The sequence below is a fragment of the Lissotriton vulgaris genome, chromosome 1_1, assembly GCF_964263255.1.
Source record: "Lissotriton vulgaris chromosome 1_1, aLisVul1.2, whole genome shotgun sequence".
Lineage (NCBI taxonomy): Eukaryota > Metazoa > Chordata > Amphibia > Caudata > Salamandridae > Lissotriton > Lissotriton vulgaris.
The window spans coordinates 232,733,841-232,750,780 of NC_141685.1; the positions used below are offsets into that span (position 1 = coordinate 232,733,841).

At 39.4% G+C, this 16,940-nt stretch overlaps 6 non-coding genes across 6 annotated transcripts; all 6 read right to left on the minus strand.

Moving 5' to 3' along the window:
- Positions 1–156: 156 nt before the first annotated feature.
- Positions 157–229, minus strand: TRNAK-CUU (transfer RNA lysine (anticodon CUU)). Its single transcript has one exon. It is a non-coding gene; the product is annotated as a tRNA-Lys (tRNA).
- A 149-nt stretch (positions 230–378) lies between these two features.
- Positions 379–451, minus strand: TRNAK-CUU (transfer RNA lysine (anticodon CUU)). The gene has a single exon. It is a non-coding gene; the product is annotated as a tRNA-Lys (tRNA).
- A 767-nt stretch (positions 452–1,218) lies between these two features.
- TRNAK-CUU (transfer RNA lysine (anticodon CUU)) lies at positions 1,219–1,291 on the minus strand. The gene has a single exon. It is a non-coding gene; the product is annotated as a tRNA-Lys (tRNA).
- A 573-nt stretch (positions 1,292–1,864) lies between these two features.
- TRNAA-AGC (transfer RNA alanine (anticodon AGC)) lies at positions 1,865–1,937 on the minus strand. The gene has a single exon. It is a non-coding gene; the product is annotated as a tRNA-Ala (tRNA).
- A 5,616-nt stretch (positions 1,938–7,553) lies between these two features.
- TRNAK-CUU (transfer RNA lysine (anticodon CUU)) lies at positions 7,554–7,626 on the minus strand. Its single transcript has one exon. It is a non-coding gene; the product is annotated as a tRNA-Lys (tRNA).
- A 4,164-nt stretch (positions 7,627–11,790) lies between these two features.
- On the minus strand, positions 11,791–11,863 carry TRNAK-CUU (transfer RNA lysine (anticodon CUU)). Its single transcript has one exon. It is a non-coding gene; the product is annotated as a tRNA-Lys (tRNA).
- Positions 11,864–16,940: the final 5,077 nt, after the last annotated feature.

Below are 16,940 nucleotides of genomic sequence, written 5' to 3' on the forward strand. Positions count from 1 at the left end.
TGTGGTGTGTTCATCTAGACTCATACCCTACCTAATCTTGAAGTTAAATTTCCCACCAATGAGAAACCAAGGGAGATACCATTTTTGATAGTTATTGCATGTCTAATGCAAGAATAATCACCAGATTATGAGAGTCCAGCAAAAATTACTTTTTTTCGCCCAACGTGGGGCTCGAACCCACGACCCTGAGATTAAGAGTCTCATGCTCTACCGACTGAGCTAGCCGGGCTCCCACTTCAAGATGGTATGCAGACTAATCATTTTTTATGAAGGAAATCCATTCCTGGACAATTTTTGGGAGTTATTGCATGTCTAATGCAAGATTAATCTCCATATTATGAGAGTCAATGCAATATTCAGGCAAAAATTACTCATTTTCGCCCAACGTGGGGCTCGAACCCACGACCCTGAGATTAAGAGTCTCATGCTCTACCGACTGAGCTAGCCGGGCTCCCTCCTTAAGACAGTATGCAGACCAATCCCTTTTTGTGAAGAAAATCAAATCCTGGATATTCCTCTACTCTTGTTTTGCAAGGAAAGCCAGATTTATACATCCTTCAGAGGACAGAGTGTCAAAAAAAATAAGAGAAAATGAAAATGGAAGTTGTGAGAACTTCATTTTGAGATTGCATAAGAATTCAAATTCCTCTCACATGCTAAAGAATACCTGAACCCTTTTGATTAAACCACTTTAGTTGTTATAATGAGACCATATTTGAAAGCCATCTGTGATTTTTCTGTTCTTACTCTGCAATGACCTTGGCAATGACAAGTTAAAAATAAAATGTATGCAAATTTTATAATGGAGAATGCGGGCATCGATCCCCCTACCTCTCGCATGCTAAGTGAGCGCTCTACCATTTGAGCTAATTCCCCTGTGTGTTTAATCTGCATAACATGAAAAAAGTAACCTCACTGCCTTCCACACTTTATTTGAAGTCCAATTGCCCATAACTGTGTTCAGTTCACTCCTAACTTATGCCTTACCTCCACTTATGGGATGTTTTACAGTTCAGGTTGGCCTGTTTACTACTCGAATATGAGTGATATTGTGGTGTGTTCATCTAGACTCATACCCTAGCTAATCTTGAAGTTAAATTTCTCACCAATGAGAAACCAAGGGAGATACCATTTCTGATAGTTATTGCATGTCTAATGCAAGAATATTCACCAGATTATGAGAGTCAATGCAATGATCCAGCAAAAATTACTCATTTTCGCCCAACGTGGGGCTCGAACCCACGACCCTGAGATTAAGAGTCTCATGCTCTACCGACTGAGCTAGCCGGGCTCCCACTTCAGGATGGTATGTAGACTAATCATTTTTTATGAAGGAAATCCATTCCTGGACAATTTTTGGGAGTTATTGCATGTCTAATGCAATATTAATCTCCATATTATGAGAGTCAATGCAATATTCAGGCAAAAATTACTCATTTTCGCCCAACGTGGGGCTCGAACCAACGACCCTGAGATTAAGAGTCTCATGCTCTACCGACTGAGCTAGCCGGGCTCCCTCCTTAAGACAGTATGCAGACCAATCCCTTTTTGTGAAGAAAATCAAATCCTGGATATTCCTCTACTCTTGTTTTGCAAGGAAAGCCAGATTTATACATCCTTCAGAGGACAGAGTGTCAAAAAAATAAGAGAAAATGAAAATGGAAGTTGTGAGAACTTCATTTTGAGATTGCATAAGAATTCAAATTCCTCTCACATGCTAAAGAATACCTGAACCCTTTTGATTAAACCACTTTAGTTGTTATAATGAGACCATATTTGAAAGCCATCTGTGATTTTTCTGTTCTTACTCTGCAATGACCTTGGCAATGACAAGTTAAAAATAAAATGTATGCAAATTTTATAATGGAGAATGCGGGCATCGATCCCGCTACCTCTCGCATGCTAAGCGAGCGCTCTACCATTTGAGCTAATTCCCCTGTGTTTTTAATATGCATAACATGAAAAAAGTAACCTCACTGCCTTCCACACTTTATTTGAAGTCCAATTGCCCATAACAGTGTTCAGTTCACTCCTAACTTATGCCTTACCTCCACTTATGGGATGTTTTACAGTTCAGGTTGGCCTGTTTACTACTCGAATATGAGTGATATTGTGGTGTGTTCATCTAGACTCATACCCTACCTAATCTTGAAGTTAAATTTCCCACCAATGAGAAACCAAGGGAGATACCATTTTTGATAGTTATTGCATGTCTAATGCAAGAATAATCACCAGATTATGAGAGTCAAGCAAAAATTACTCATTTTCGCCCAACGTGGGGCTCAAACCCACGACCCTGAGATTAAGAGTCTCATGCTCTACCGACTGAGCTAGCCGGGCTCCCACTTCAAGATGGTATGCAGACTAATCATTTTTTATGAAGGAAATCCATTCCTGGACAATTTTTGGGAGTTATTGCATGTCTAATGCAAGATTAATCTCCATATTATGAGAGTCAATGAAATATTCAGGCAAAAATTACTCTTTTTCGCCCAACGTGGGGCTCGAACCCACGACCCTGAGCTTAAGAGTCTCATGCTCTACCGACTGAGCTTGCCGGGGTCACTCCTTAAGACAGTATGCAGACCAATCACTTTTTGTGAAGAAAATCAAATCCTGGATATTCCTCTACTCTTGTTTTGCAAGGAAAGCCAGATTTATACATCCTTCAGAGGACAGAGTGTCAAAAAAAATAAGAGAAAATGAAAATGGAAGTTGTGAGAACTTCATTTTGAGATTGCATAAGAATTCAAATTCCTCTCACATGCTAAAGAATACCTGAACCCTTTTGATTAAACCACTTTAGTTGTTATAATGAGACCATATTTGAAAGCCATCTGTGATTTTTCTGTTCTTACTCTGCAATGACCTTGGCAATGACAAGTTAAAAATAAAATGTATGCAAATTTTATAATGGAGAATGCGGGCACCGATCCCGCTACCTCTCACATGCTAAGCGAGCGCTCTACCTTTTGAGCTAATTCCCCTGTGTGTTTAATCTGCATACATGAAAAAAGTAACCTTACTGCCTTCCACACTTTATTTGAAGTCCAATTGCCCATAACAGTGTTAAGTTCACTCCTAATTTATGCCTTACCTCCACTTATGGGATGTTTTACATTTCAGGTTGGCCTGTTTACTACTCGAATATGAGTGATATTGCGGTGTGTTCATCTAGACTCATACCCTAGCTAATCTTGAAGTTAAATTTCCCACCAATGAGAAACCAAGGGAGATACCATTTTTGATAGTTATTGCATGTCTAATGCAAGAATATTCACCAGATTATGAGAGTCAATGCAATAATCCAGCAAAAATTACTCATTTTCGCCCAACGTGAGGCTCGAAACCACAACCCTGAGATTAAGAGTCTCATGCTCTACCGACTGAGTTAGCCTGGCTCCCACTTCAAGATGGTATGCAGACTAATCATTTTTTATGAAGGAAATCCATTCCTGGACAATTTTTGGGAGTTATTGCATGTCTAATGCAAGATTAATCTCCATATTATGAGAGTCAATGAAATATTCAGGCAAAAATTACTCTTTTTCGCCCAACGTGGGGCTCGAACCCACGACCCTGAGCTTAAGAGTCTCATGCTCTACCGACTGAGCTTGCCGGGGTCACTCCTTAAGACAGTATGCAGACCAATCACTTTTTTGTGAAGAAAATCAAATCCTGGATATTCCTCTACTCTTGTTTTGCAAGGAAAGCCAGATTTATACATCCTTTAGGGGACAGAGTGTCAAATAAAATAAGAGAAAATGAAAATGGAAGTTGTGAGAACTTCGTGTTGAGATTGCATAAGAATTCAAATTCCTCTCACATGCTAAAGAATACCTGAACCCTTTTGATTAAATCACTTTAGTTGTTATAATGAGACCATATTTGAAAGCCATCTGTGATTTTTCTGTTCTTACTCTGCAATGACCTTGGCAATGACAAGTTAAAAATAAAATGTATGCAAATTTTATAATGGAGAATGCGGGCATCGATCCCGCTACCTCTCGCATGCTAAGCGAGCACTCTACCATTTGAGCTAATTCCCCTGTGTGTTTAATCTGCATAACATGAAAAAAGTAACCTTACTGCCTTCCACACTTTATTTGAAGTCCAATTGCCCATAAGAGTGTTAAGTTCACTCCTAACTTATGCCTTACCTCCACTTATGGGATGTTTTACAGTTCAGGTTGGCCTGTTTACTACTCGAATATGAGTGATATTGCGGTGTGTTCATCTAGACTCATACCCTACCTAATCTTGAAGTTAAATTTCCCACCAATGAGAAACCAAGGGAGATACCATTTTTGATAGTTATTGCATGTCTAATGCAAGAATATTCACCAGATTATGGGAGTCAATGCAATAATCCAGCAAAAATTACTCATTTTCGCCCAACTTGGGGCTCGAACCCACGACCCTGAGATTAAGAGTCTCATGCTCTACCGACTGAGCTAGCCGGGCTCCCACTTCAAGATGGTATGCAGACTAATCATTTTTTAAGAAGGAAATCCATTCCTGGACAATTTTTGGGAGTTATTGCATGTCTAATGCAATATTAATCTCCATATTATGAGAGTCAATGCAATATTCAGGCAAAAATTACTCATTTTCGCCCAACGTGGGGCTCGAACCCACGACCCTGAGATTAAGAGTCTCATGCTCTACCGACTGAGCTAGCCGGGTTCCCTCCTTAAGACAGTATGCAGACCAATCCCTTTTTGTGAAGAAAATCAAATCCTGGATATTCCTCTACTCTTGTTTTGCAAGGAAAGCCAGATTTATACATCCTTCAGAGGACAGAGTGTCAAAAAAAATAAGAGAAAATGAAAATGGAAGTTGTGAGAACTTCATTTTGAGATTGCATAAGAATTCAAATTCCTCTCACATGCTAAAGAATACCTGAACTCTTTTGATTAAACCACTTTAGTTGTTATAATGAGACCATATTTGAAAGCCATCTGTGATTTTTCTGTTCTTACTCTGCAATGACCTTGGCAATGACAAGTTCAAAATAAAATGTATGCAAATTTTATAATGGAGAATGCGGGCATCAATCCCGCTACCTCTCGCATGCTAAGCGAGCGCTATACCATTAGAGCTAATTCCCCTGTGTTTTTAATCTGCATAACATGAAAAAAGTAACCTCACTGCCTTCCACACTTTATTTGAAGTCCAATTGCCCTTAACAGTGTTAAGTTCACTCCTAACTTATGCCTTACCTCCACTTATCGGATGTTTTACAGTTCAGGTTGGCCTGTTTACTACTCGAATATGAGTGATATTGCGGTGTGTTCATCTAGACTCATACCCTAGCTAATCTTGAAGTAAAATTTCCCACCAATGAGAAACCAAGGGAGATACCATTTCTGATAGTTATTGCATGTCTAATGCAAGAATAATCACCAGATTATGAGAGTCCAGCAAAAATTACTCATTTTCGCGCAACGTGGGGCTCGAACCCACGACCCTGAGATTAAGAGTCTCATGCTCTACCGACTGAGCTAGCCGGGCTCCCACTTCAAGATGGTATGCAGACTAATCATTTTTTATGAAGGAAATCCATTCCTGGACAATTTTTGGGAGTTATTGCATGTCTAATGCAAGATTAATCTCCATATTATGAGAGTCAATGCAATATTCAGGCAAAAATTACTCGTTTTCGCCCAACGTGGGGCTCGAACCCACGACCCTGAGATTAAGAGTCTCATGCTCTACCGACTGAGCTAGCCGGGTTCCCTCCTTAAGACAGTATGCAGACCAATCCCTTTTTGTGAAGAAAATCAAATCCTGGATATTCCTCTACTCTTGTTTTGCAAGGAAAGCCAGATTTATACATCCTTCAGAGGACAGAGTGTCAAAACAAATAAGAGAAAATGAAAATGGAAGTTGTGAGAACTTCATTTTGAGATTGCATAAGAATTCAAATTCCTCTCACATGCTAAAGAATACCTGAACCCTTTTGATTGAACCACTTTAGTTGTTATAATGAGACCATATTTGAAAGCCATCTGTGATTTTTCTGTTCTTACTCTGCAATGACCTTGGCAATGACAAGTTAAAAATAAAATGTATGCAAATTTTATAATGGAGAATGCGGGCATCGATCCCGCTACCTCTCACATGCTAAGTGAGCGCTCTACCATTTGAGCTAATTCCCCTGTGTTTCTAATCTGCATAACATGAAAAAAGTAACCTCACTGCCTTCCACACTTTATTTGAAGTCCAATTGCCCATAACAGTGTTCAGTTCACTCCTAACTTATGCCCTACCTCCACTTATGGGATGTTTTACAGTTCAGGTTGGCCTGTTTACTACTCGAATATGAGTGATATTGCGGTGTGTTCATCTAGACTCATACCCTAGCTAATCTTGAAGTTAAATTTCCCACCAATGAGAAACCAAGGGAGATACCATTTCTGATAGTTATTGCATGTCTAATGCAAGAATATTCACCAGATTATGAGAGTCAATGCAATAATCCAGCAAAAAATACTAATTTTCGCCCAATGTGGGGCTCGAACCCACGACCCTGAGATTAAGAGTCTCATGCTCTACCGACTGAGCTAGCCGGGCTCCCACTTCAAGATGGTATGCAGACTAATCATTTTTTATGAAGGAAATCCATTCCTGGACAATTTTTGGGAGTTATTGCATGTCTAATGCAAGATTAATCTCCATATTATGAGAGTCAATGCAATATTCAGGCAAAAATTACTCGTTTTCGCCCAACGTGGGGCTTGAACCCACGACCCTGAGATTAAGAGTCTCATGCTCTACCGACTGAGCTAGCCGGGTTCCCTCCTTAAGACAGTATGCAGACCAATCCCTTTTTGTGAAGAAAATCAAATCCTGGATATTCCTCTACTCTTGTTTTGCAAGGAAAGCCAGATTTATACATCCTTCGGAGGACAGAGTGTCAAAAAAAATAAGAGAAAATGAAAATGGAAGTTGTGAGAACTTCATTTTGAGATTGCATAAGAATTCAAATTCCTCTCACATGCTAAAGAATACCTGAACCCTTTTGATTAAACCACTTTAGTTGTTATAATGAGACCATATTTGAAAGCCATCTGTGATTTTTCTGTTCTTACTCTTCAATGACCTTGGCAATGACAAGTTAAAAATAAAATGTATGCAAATTTTATAATGGAGAATGCGGGCATCAATCCCGCTACTTCTCGCATGCTAAGCGAGCGCTATACCATTAGAGCTAATTCCCCTGTGTTTTTAATGTGCATAACATGAAAAAAGTAACCTCACTGCCTTCCACACTTTATTTGAAGTCCAATTGCCCATAACAGTGTTCAGTTCACTCCTAACTTATGCCTTACCTCCACTTATGGGATGTTTTACAGTTCAGGTTGGCCTGTTTACTACTCGAATATGAGTGATATTGTGGTGTGTTCATCTAGACTCATACCCTACCTAATCTTGAAGTTAAATTTCCCACCAATGAGAAACCAAGGGAGATACCATTTTTGATAGTTATTGCATGTCTAATGCAAGAATAATCACCAGATTATGAGAGTCCAGCAAAAATTACTCATTTTCGCCCAACGTGGGGCTCGAACCCACGACCCTGAGATTAAGAGTCTCATGCTCTACCGACTGAGCTAGCCGGGCTCCCACTTCAAGATGGTATGCAGACTAATCATTTTTTAAGAAGGAAATCCATTCCTGGACAATTTTTGGGAGTTATTGCATGTCTAATGCAATATTAATCTCCATATTATGAGAGTCAATGCAATATTCAGGCAAAAATTACTCATTTTCGTCCAACGTGGGGCTCGAACCCACGACCCTGAGATTAAGAGTCTCATGCTCTACCGACTGAGCTAGCCGGGTTCCTTTCTTAAAACAGTATGCAGACCAATCCCTTTTTGTGAAGAAAATCAAATCCTGGATATTCCTCTACTCTTGTTTTGCAAGGAAAGCCAGATGTATACATCCTTCAGAGGACAGAGTGTCAAAAAAAATAAGAGAAAATGAAAATGGAAGTTGTGAGAACTTCATTTTGAGATTGCATAAGAATTCAAATTCCTCTCACATGCTAAAGAATACCTGAACCCATTCGATTAAACCACTTTAGTTGTTATAATGAGACCATATTTGAAAGCCATCTGTGATTTTTCTGTTCTTACTCTGCAATGACCTTGGCAATGACAAGTTAAAAATAAAATGTATGCACATTTTATAATGGAGAATGCGGGCATCAATCCCGCTACCTCTCGCATGCTAAGCGAGCGCTATACCATTAGAGCTAATTCCCCTGTGTTTTTAATGTGCATAACATGAAAAAAGTAACCTCACTGCCTTCCACACTTTATTTGAAGTCCAATTGCCCATAACAGTGTTCAGTTCACTCCTAACTTATGCCTTACCTCCACTTATGGGATGTTTTACAGTTCAGGTTGGCCTGTTTACTACTCGAATATGAGTGATATTGTGGTGTGTTCATCTAGACTCATACCCTACCTAATCTTGAAGTTAAATTTCCCACCAATGAGAAACCAAGGGAGATACCATTTTTGATAGTTATTGCATGTCTAATGCAAGAATATTCACCAGATTATGAGAGTCAATGCAATAATCCAGCAAAAATTACTCATTTTCGCCCAACGTGAGGCTCGAAACCACAACCCTGAGATTAAGAGTCTCATGCTCTACCGACTGAGTTAGCCTGGCTCCCACTTCAAGATGGTATGCAGACTAATCATTTTTTATGAAGGAAATCCATTCCTGGACAATTTTTGGGAGTTATTGCATGTCTAATGCAAGATTAATCTCCATATTATGAGAGTCAATGAAATATTCAGGCAAAAATTACTCTTTTTCGCCCAACGTGGGGCTCGAACCCACGACCCTGAGCTTAAGAGTCTCATGCTCTACCGACTGAGCTTGCCGGGGTCACTCCTTAAGACAGTATGCAGACCAATCACTTTTTTGTGAAGAAAATCAAATCCTGGATATTCCTCTACTCTTGTTTTGCAAGGAAAGCCAGATTTATACATCCTTTAGGGGACAGAGTGTCAAATAAAATAAGAGAAAATGAAAATGGAAGTTGTGAGAACTTCGTGTTGAGATTGCATAAGAATTCAAATTCCTCTCACATGCTAAAGAATACCTGAACCCTTTTGATTAAACCACTTTAGTTGTTATAATGAGACCATATTTGAAAGCCATCTGTGATTTTTCTGTTCTTACTCTGCAATGACCTTGGCAATGACAAGTTAAAAATAAAATGTATGCAAATTTTATAATGGAGAATGCGGGCATCGATCCCGCTACCTCTCGCATGCTAAGCGAGCACTCTACCATTTGAGCTAATTCCCCTGTGTGTTTAATCTGCATAACATGAAAAAAGTAACCTTACTGCCTTCCACACTTTATTTGAAGTCCAATTGCCCATAAGAGTGTTAAGTTCACTCCTAACTTATGCCTTACCTCCACTTATGGGATGTTTTACAGTTCAGGTTGGCCTGTTTACTACTCGAATATGAGTGATATTGCGGTGTGTTCATCTAGACTCATACCCTACCTAATCTTGAAGTTAAATTTCCCACCAATGAGAAACCAAGGGAGATACCATTTTTGATAGTTATTGCATGTCTAATGCAAGAATATTCACCAGATTATGGGAGTCAATGCAATAATCCAGCAAAAATTACTCATTTTCGCCCAACTTGGGGCTCGAACCCACGACCCTGAGATTAAGAGTCTCATGCTCTACCGACTGAGCTAGCCGGGCTCCCACTTCAAGATGGTATGCAGACTAATCATTTTTTATGAAGGAAATCCATTCCTGGACAATTTTTGGGAGTTATTGCATGTCTAATGCAAGATTAATCTCCATATTATGAGAGTCAATGCAATATTCAGGCAAAAATTACTCGTTTTCGCCCAACGTGGGGCTCGAACCCACGACCCTGAGATTAAGAGTCTCATGCTCTACCGACTGAGCTATCCGGGTTCCCTCCTTAAGACAGTATGCAGACCAATCCCTTTTTGTGAAGAAAATCAAATCCTGGATATTCCTCTACTCTTGTTTTGCAAGGAAAGCCAGATTTATACATCCTTCAGAGGACAGAGTGTCAAAACAAATAAGAGAAAATGAAAATGGAAGTTGTGAGAACTTCATTTTGAGATTGCATAAGAATTCAAATTCCTCTCACATGCTAAAGAATACCTGAACCCTTTTGATTGAACCACTTTAGTTGTTATAATGAGACCATATTTGAAAGCCATCTGTGATTTTTCTGTTCTTACTCTGCAATGACCTTGGCAATGACAAGTTAAAAATAAAATGTATGCAAATTTTATAATGGAGAATGCGGGCATCGATCCCGCTACCTCTCACATGCTAAGTGAGCGCTCTACCATTTGAGCTAATTCCCCTGTGTTTCTAATCTGCATAACATGAAAAAAGTAACCTCACTGCCTTCCACACTTTATTTGAAGTCCAATTGCCCATAACAGTGTTCAGTTCACTCCTAACTTATGCCCTACCTCCACTTATGGGATGTTTTACAGTTCAGGTTGGCCTGTTTACTACTCGAATATGAGTGATATTGCGGTGTGTTCATCTAGACTCATACCCTAGCTAATCTTGAAGTTAAATTTCCCACCAATGAGAAACCAAGGGAGATACCATTTCTGATAGTTATTGCATGTCTAATGCAAGAATATTCACCAGATTATGAGAGTCAATGCAATAATCCAGCAAAAAATACTAATTTTCGCCCAATGTGGGGCTCGAACCCACGACCCTGAGATTAAGAGTCTCATGCTCTACCGACTGAGCTAGCCGGGCTCCCACTTCAAGATGGTATGCAGACTAATCATTTTTTATGAAGGAAATCCATTCCTGGACAATTTTTGGGAGTTATTGCATGTCTAATGCAAGATTAATCTCCATATTATGAGAGTCAATGCAATATTCAGGCAAAAATTACTCGTTTTCGCCCAACGTGGGGCTTGAACCCACGACCCTGAGATTAAGAGTCTCATGCTCTACCGACTGAGCTAGCCGGGTTCCCTCCTTAAGACAGTATGCAGACCAATCCCTTTTTGTGAAGAAAATCAAATCCTGGATATTCCTCTACTCTTGTTTTGCAAGGAAAGCCAGATTTATACATCCTTCGGAGGACAGAGTGTCAAAAAAAATAAGAGAAAATGAAAATGGAAGTTGTGAGAACTTCATTTTGAGATTGCATAAGAATTCAAATTCCTCTCACATGCTAAAGAATACCTGAACCCTTTTGATTAAACCACTTTAGTTGTTATAATGAGACCATATTTGAAAGCCATCTGTGATTTTTCTGTTCTTACTCTTCAATGACCTTGGCAATGACAAGTTAAAAATAAAATGTATGCAAATTTTATAATGGAGAATGCGGGCATCAATCCCGCTACTTCTCGCATGCTAAGCGAGCGCTATACCATTAGAGCTAATTCCCCTGTGTTTTTAATGTGCATAACATGAAAAAAGTAACCTCACTGCCTTCCACACTTTATTTGAAGTCCAATTGCCCATAACAGTGTTCAGTTCACTCCTAACTTATGCCTTACCTCCACTTATGGGATGTTTTACAGTTCAGGTTGGCCTGTTTACTACTCGAATATGAGTGATATTGTGGTGTGTTCATCTAGACTCATACCCTACCTAATCTTGAAGTTAAATTTCCCACCAATGAGAAACCAAGGGAGATACCATTTTTGATAGTTATTGCATGTCTAATGCAAGAATAATCACCAGATTATGAGAGTCCAGCAAAAATTACTCATTTTCGCCCAACGTGGGGCTCGAACCCACGACCCTGAGATTAAGAGTCTCATGCTCTACCGACTGAGCTAGCCGGGCTCCCACTTCAAGATGGTATGCAGACTAATCATTTTTTAAGAAGGAAATCCATTCCTGGACAATTTTTGGGAGTTATTGCATGTCTAATGCAATATTAATCTCCATATTATGAGAGTCAATGCAATATTCAGGCAAAAATTACTCATTTTCGTCCAACGTGGGGCTCGAACCCACGACCCTGAGATTAAGAGTCTCATGCTCTACCGACTGAGCTAGCCGGGTTCCCTCCTTAAAACAGTATGCAGACCAATCCCTTTTTGTGAAGAAAATCAAATCCTGGATATTCCTCTACTCTTGTTTTGCAAGGAAAGCCAGATGTATACATCCTTCAGAGGACAGAGTGTCAAAAAAAATAAGAGAAAATGAAAATGGAAGTTGTGAGAACTTCATTTTGAGATTGCATAAGAATTCAAATTCCTCTCACATGCTAAAGAATACCTGAACCCATTCGATTAAACCACTTTAGTTGTTATAATGAGACCATATTTGAAAGCCATCTGTGATTTTTCTGTTCTTACTCTGCAATGACCTTGGCAATGACAAGTTAAAAATAAAATGTATGCACATTTTATAATGGAGAATGCGGGCATCAATCCCGCTACCTCTCGCATGCTAAGCGAGCGCTATACCATTAGAGCTAATTCCCCTGTGTTTTTAATGTGCATAACATGAAAAAAGTAACCTCACTGCCTTCCACACTTTATTTGAAGTCCAATTGCCCATAACAGTGTTCAGTTCACTCCTAACTTATGCCTTACCTCCACTTATGGGATGTTTTACAGTTCAGGTTGGCCTGTTTACTACTCGAATATGAGTGATATTGTGGTGTGTTCATCTAGACTCATACCCTACCTAATCTTGAAGTTAAATTTCCCACCAATGAGAAACCAAGGGAGATACCATTTTTGATAGTTATTGCATGTCTAATGCAAGAATATTCACCAGATTATGAGAGTCAATGCAATAATCCAGCAAAAATTACTCATTTTCGCCCAACGTGAGGCTCGAAACCACAACCCTGAGATTAAGAGTCTCATGCTCTACCGACTGAGTTAGCCTGGCTCCCACTTCAAGATGGTATGCAGACTAATCATTTTTTATGAAGGAAATCCATTCCTGGACAATTTTTGGGAGTTATTGCATGTCTAATGCAAGATTAATCTCCATATTATGAGAGTCAATGAAATATTCAGGCAAAAATTACTCTTTTTCGCCCAACGTGGGGCTCGAACCCACGACCCTGAGCTTAAGAGTCTCATGCTCTACCGACTGAGCTTGCCGGGGTCACTCCTTAAGACAGTATGCAGACCAATCACTTTTTTGTGAAGAAAATCAAATCCTGGATATTCCTCTACTCTTGTTTTGCAAGGAAAGCCAGATTTATACATCCTTTAGGGGACAGAGTGTCAAATAAAATAAGAGAAAATGAAAATGGAAGTTGTGAGAACTTCGTGTTGAGATTGCATAAGAATTCAAATTCCTCTCACATGCTAAAGAATACCTGAACCCTTTTGATTAAACCACTTTAGTTGTTATAATGAGACCATATTTGAAAGCCATCTGTGATTTTTCTGTTCTTACTCTGCAATGACCTTGGCAATGACAAGTTAAAAATAAAATGTATGCAAATTTTATAATGGAGAATGCGGGCATCGATCCCGCTACCTCTCGCATGCTAAGCGAGCACTCTACCATTTGAGCTAATTCCCCTGTGTGTTTAATCTGCATAACATGAAAAAAGTAACCTTACTGCCTTCCACACTTTATTTGAAGTCCAATTGCCCATAAGAGTGTTAAGTTCACTCCTAACTTATGCCTTACCTCCACTTATGGGATGTTTTACAGTTCAGGTTGGCCTGTTTACTACTCGAATATGAGTGATATTGCGGTGTGTTCATCTAGACTCATACCCTACCTAATCTTGAAGTTAAATTTCCCACCAATGAGAAACCAAGGGAGATACCATTTTTGATAGTTATTGCATGTCTAATGCAAGAATATTCACCAGATTATGGGAGTCAATGCAATAATCCAGCAAAAATTACTCATTTTCGCCCAACTTGGGGCTCGAACCCACGACCCTGAGATTAAGAGTCTCATGCTCTACCGACTGAGCTAGCCGGGCTCCCACTTCAAGATGGTATGCAGACTAATCATTTTTTAAGAAGGAAATCCATTCCTGGACAATTTTTGGGAGTTATTGCATGTCTAATGCAATATTAATCTCCATATTATGAGAGTCAATGCAATATTCAGGCAAAAATTACTCATTTTCGCCCAACGTGGGGCTCGAACCCACGACCCTGAGATTAAGAGTCTCATGCTCTACCGACTGAGCTAGCCGGGTTCCCTCCTTAAGACAGTATGCAGACCAATCCCTTTTTGTGAAGAAAATCAAATCCTGGATATTCCTCTACTCTTGTTTTGCAAGGAAAGCCAGATTTATACATCCTTCAGAGGACAGAGTGTCAAAAAAAATAAGAGAAAATGAAAATGGAAGTTGTGAGAACTTCATTTTGAGATTGCATAAGAATTCAAATTCCTCTCACATGCTAAAGAATACCTGAACTCTTTTGATTAAACCACTTTAGTTGTTATAATGAGACCATATTTGAAAGCCATCTGTGATTTTTCTGTTCTTACTCTGCAATGACCTTGGCAATGACAAGTTCAAAATAAAATGTATGCAAATTTTATAATGGAGAATGCGGGCATCAATCCCGCTACCTCTCGCATGCTAAGCGAGCGCTATACCATTAGAGCTAATTCCCCTGTGTTTTTAATCTGCATAACATGAAAAAAGTAACCTCACTGCCTTCCACACTTTATTTGAAGTCCAATTGCCCTTAACAGTGTTAAGTTCACTCCTAACTTATGCCTTACCTCCACTTATCGGATGTTTTACAGTTCAGGTTGGCCTGTTTACTACTCGAATATGAGTGATATTGCGGTGTGTTCATCTAGACTCATACCCTAGCTAATCTTGAAGTAAAATTTCCCACCAATGAGAAACCAAGGGAGATACCATTTCTGATAGTTATTGCATGTCTAATGCAAGAATAATCACCAGATTATGAGAGTCCAGCAAAAATTACTCATTTTCGCGCAACGTGGGGCTCGAACCCACGACCCTGAGATTAAGAGTCTCATGCTCTACCGACTGAGCTAGCCGGGCTCCCACTTCAAGATGGTATGCAGACTAATCATTTTTTATGAAGGAAATCCATTCCTGGACAATTTTTGGGAGTTATTGCATGTCTAATGCAAGATTAATCTCCATATTATGAGAGTCAATGCAATATTCAGGCAAAAATTACTCGTTTTCGCCCAACGTGGGGCTCGAACCCACGACCCTGAGATTAAGAGTCTCATGCTCTACCGACTGAGCTAGCCGGGTTCCCTCCTTAAGACAGTATGCAGACCAATCCCTTTTTGTGAAGAAAATCAAATCCTGGATATTCCTCTACTCTTGTTTTGCAAGGAAAGCCAGATTTATACATCCTTCAGAGGACAGAGTGTCAAAACAAATAAGAGAAAATGAAAATGGAAGTTGTGAGAACTTCATTTTGAGATTGCATAAGAATTCAAATTCCTCTCACATGCTAAAGAATACCTGAACCCTTTTGATTGAACCACTTTAGTTGTTATAATGAGACCATATTTGAAAGCCATCTGTGATTTTTCTGTTCTTACTCTGCAATGACCTTGGCAATGACAAGTTAAAAATAAAATGTATGCAAATTTTATAATGGAGAATGCGGGCATCGATCCCGCTACCTCTCACATGCTAAGTGAGCGCTCTACCATTTGAGCTAATTCCCCTGTGTTTCTAATCTGCATAACATGAAAAAAGTAACCTCACTGCCTTCCACACTTTATTTGAAGTCCAATTGCCCATAACAGTGTTCAGTTCACTCCTAACTTATGCCCTACCTCCACTTATGGGATGTTTTACAGTTCAGGTTGGCCTGTTTACTACTCGAATATGAGTGATATTGCGGTGTGTTCATCTAGACTCATACCCTAGCTAATCTTGAAGTTAAATTTCCCACCAATGAGAAACCAAGGGAGATACCATTTCTGATAGTTATTGCATGTCTAATGCAAGAATATTCACCAGATTATGAGAGTCAATGCAATAATCCAGCAAAAAATACTAATTTTCGCCCAATGTGGGGCTCGAACCCACGACCCTGAGATTAAGAGTCTCATGCTCTACCGACTGAGCTAGCCGGGCTCCCACTTCAAGATGGTATGCAGACTAATCATTTTTTATGAAGGAAATCCATTCCTGGACAATTTTTGGGAGTTATTGCATGTCTAATGCAAGATTAATCTCCATATTATGAGAGTCAATGCAATATTCAGGCAAAAATTACTCGTTTTCGCCCAACGTGGGGCTTGAACCCACGACCCTGAGATTAAGAGTCTCATGCTCTACCGACTGAGCTAGCCGGGTTCCCTCCTTAAGACAGTATGCAGACCAATCCCTTTTTGTGAAGAAAATCAAATCCTGGATATTCCTCTACTCTTGTTTTGCAAGGAAAGCCAGATTTATACATCCTTCGGAGGACAGAGTGTCAAAAAAAATAAGAGAAAATGAAAATGGAAGTTGTGAGAACTTCATTTTGAGATTGCATAAGAATTCAAATTCCTCTCACATGCTAAAGAATACCTGAACCCTTTTGATTAAACCACTTTAGTTGTTATAATGAGACCATATTTGAAAGCCATCTGTGATTTTTCTGTTCTTACTCTTCAATGACCTTGGCAATGACAAGTTAAAAATAAAATGTATGCAAATTTTATAATGGAGAATGCGGGCATCAATCCCGCTACTTCTCGCATGCTAAGCGAGCGCTATACCATTAGAGCTAATTCCCCTGTGTTTTTAATGTGCATAACATGAAAAAAGTAACCTCACTGCCTTCCACACTTTATTTGAAGTCCAATTGCCCATAACAGTGTTCAGTTCACTCCTAACTTATGCCTTACCTCCACTTATGGGATGTTTTACAGTTCAGGTTGGCCTGTTTACTACTCGAATATGAGTGATATTGTGGTGTGTTCATCTAGA